Genomic DNA, 3,478 nt, shown 5'->3' with positions numbered 1-3,478 from the left:
GTCACTGTCTGTCCCTTGTGTTAGGACAGAGAGGGAAAAAATTACTTTTCAGCGTCAGGCATCTAAGGACTGGATTTTTCTGTAAAGGACAATTGAGCTCGTCTGTGCTCCTACACCTGACCGTGTACCTGTACCTGTTCCTGTACCTGTACCCCTCTCCTGTACATGTTCCTGTTCCTGTACCTGTCCCTGTACCTGTTTCTATTCCTGTACCTGTTCCTATACCTGACTGTGTACTTGGCTGTGGACCCGACCTCTGGCTCGTCTCACGCCGCAGCCGTCCCCCAGTTCCATCTGGATGGAGTCCATCCGCTGGACTATTTGACCCTTGTGCTATCTTAGATGACCCCATCCTTACTTTGACGTGTTATTTATACCATGACAAAGGTGGATAAAGGTGGAAAGATTTCATGTAATCCATGGACACCAGTGAAGATCACAAATCATTGAAGAAAAATTGTTCAGAGCACTGTCTAGTGGGTCTAGATGACCCAACTCCCAATGTTAAAGTGCCTAGGATAGCACAAGGCTTAAACATGTAGTGATAGAGTCAGAAAAGCTATTTCTTCTCTATGAGTTCTGGTACATCGCCTGTCCGTCCTGGCGGAGGATCCCTCCCTGAGGTTTCTTCTTTTTTTTCTGCAATCTTTTTTTTAGGAGTTTTTTCTTACCGAGAAGGAGGGTTTTAGGGCAAGGATGCCCAGTTTAGCCTAGTCTGTTTAGCACTTTAGTTTAGCGATTATCTATTGAATTCTATGACTTTGCGTTTTTTATGATTTCATGTTTATTATAAATTTACCAGTATGAAGCCCATTGAGACTATTGTTGTGATATTGGGCTATATAAATAAAACTGAATTGAAGTGAACTATCACATCTCAAGACTTTGTCTTGGTTCTGAAGGACCTGGAAATTAAATCATTCATATGTTGTTTTTTAATCTTTTTTACTGTTTTAATTTTGTTAAATGTCTTGGGTTGTGCCTCAGGAGTCGCTTGAAAAAGAGATCTGGAGATCTCACTGGGACTTCCTGGTTAAATACTGGTTAAATAAACAATAATGATAAAAATAGTATTGCCATCAACAGCAAAAAAAAAAAAAAAAGACAGAATTGTATTGGTACCCGCACTAAAAGACACAAATTTTACTTTTTTTTTTACCTTACATCTCAGTCAGGGTACTTTCAGAAATCCCTTTATTATCACTGCTGTACAATATAAATGGTGATGGTCTCGAGCTGTTTAAAGAACATGTAAAAGTCAGGGTTGAAATAAAATAAAATGTAAATCAAAAATGCAATGATGAACCAGGGTGTGTAAAGTCAAATGTACATCTATTGCACTTCCTGAGCCAAATTTTGCATGTGGAAGGTAATATTATAGATGTTGCAGTGTTTTTTTTGTTTTTGCTTTTGTTTTTGTTTAGTAGGTTGACAGGTTGCCTGGAGAAGAAAGTTTTTGGTCTGTTTGTTGAGGGCTTTGTGAGAGTAGCAGCTGAAACAGGTGGTGGGTAACTCCAGTCCTTGAGGGCTTCAGTCAATCTTTTTTTCCAGAAATATCTGTCCCACTTAGTGCTTATTACTTGGATTAGGTGTAAGAAATCAAGCATAGGTGCAGTTGGAAGTCAAGCAGGGGAGCTGCCCCCCGCTGGAGACCCCTGATCTGGGTGCTTACCACTGACACACTTGTCCAAAAGAGTTTTTCTTCACCCTTTCATATCATGCTATCAGCACGTTGAAGCTGCACTCGGCAAACACGGTAAAGATACTTTCACTCCAGCTGGAAGTTAGACATGAACAATTGATCTAACGATAATTACCACTTAAGCTCTTGCAACCCTGTAGTGTTATTATTATACTTTTAGCTGAACGAGATTAGTTGACCTCTTTTTTTAAATCTGCTAAACAACCTGACGAAAGCTTCTCCAACTAATAACTGACAAGAACAAATGATCCCCATGTTGTTGAACAAGAAGATAACATCAGCATAATCCCTGCTTAACTTCAAACTTTTTTTTCAAACAAAATAATTGTCCAAACATTTTTGTTTGATTAACATGTGGAAACATCTGAAAATCTCGTTTGCATTCTTTCTCTAAAGGACATTGTTTTAGTCCATCTAAAAGTTACACATGTTTAAATATAAACCAATCTGAACTTTAACCTTGCAATAAAAATTGTAAATAAAAATGAGAAATATTCAAATTATTGGTATTTTTTAGAATTGGTCCTGGTCCATATGTGACCAAAGGGATCTATAACCAGCTATTTGGACTAACTGTTGTGACAGTAAAGGACATTTTCCAGCAGAAGACACGTCGGCAGCATACTTTTCTTTGGAGGAATCTGCTGTGCGTCCATGTCTCACTGACACAGCCATTGACCCCAGTATCCCTTAAGGGGATTTAACATCATTTTAGAAGTCCTGTACAAACTTGACTAGATGTTAACAGCAAATTACACCCTGATGTGTGCTACTCGGCAATGTTTACATGATTGACATGTGCACAGCCTCCATGCCTCAGCAGAGTTGGTTGACGAGTGACGCGTTAAAACCTTGTCATATCCTGTAACCCAAAACATCATGAAACATGAGTACACTGGTATTAGGAGAGTTTTTTTAAGAACTGAAGCTGTCCCGACTGACTTAAGCAATTGTCTTGGTTGGAATGTTTTATTCAGATAGTAATACTGAAAAATAATTTTGATGAATGAACACTATTGATAGCTTTGGTCATGGAATATGTACGTTCTTTGGTTAGTAATTAATGTAGCTACACAATAGACTTTCTGTTTGCACAACGTACTTTTTTAAGGAATATTTTATCTGCAAGTTAAAAGATTTATGCTGGTTTTTGGACTTTTTCTTTTGAAATGTTTTTTTTTCTATCAGAAAGCATATTATGAGGTTTACAAAATATTTAGACAGACCAAAACCATTTGAAACATTTTTTTCAATGGTATCCAAGTACATCTCAGGTGTTATTAATGTATTTTTTATTGCTGGAAGAAGCGACTTGTTTGAAAAGTTACTTTAAATGTTTTAAAACATTTGAAGTAAATACTTAAAATGCAAAACATGACTGTTTTCACCTTTAGTCCTAAATACACGAGTTGGTCTCACAGCAACTTTGATTTTACAATCTTTCCCCAGATATACATCAAAAACCTCCTTGAGTGAGTAATTATTCAATTGGAGGTTATGAACTCTTCGCCACCCATCTCACAGGTCAAATTTAGACCAACTGAACGCAGAAAAGAAACTTGTGATCTTCCGCCTTCTAGTGGCAACACATTTCCTGAAACTCAAGGCGTGTGTTGCTCGGCGGCTTCCGTAGAGTTAGCTAAAGACAGACGTGTATCTGAGCGTCACGCGAAGCTTTATGCAACACCCCTTACAGTTTGACAGCGACGTGATGCGCGATTCTGCCCGGGTTTGATTCGCTTGAGCCTGATAAGTCACTAATGTATCGCTACAAAG

The sequence above is a fragment of the Oryzias latipes genome, chromosome 4 (assembly GCF_002234675.1).
Source record: "Oryzias latipes chromosome 4, ASM223467v1".
In the NCBI taxonomy this organism is placed as follows: Eukaryota; Metazoa; Chordata; class Actinopteri; order Beloniformes; family Adrianichthyidae; genus Oryzias; species Oryzias latipes.
This window is presented reverse-complemented; position numbering follows the sequence as displayed.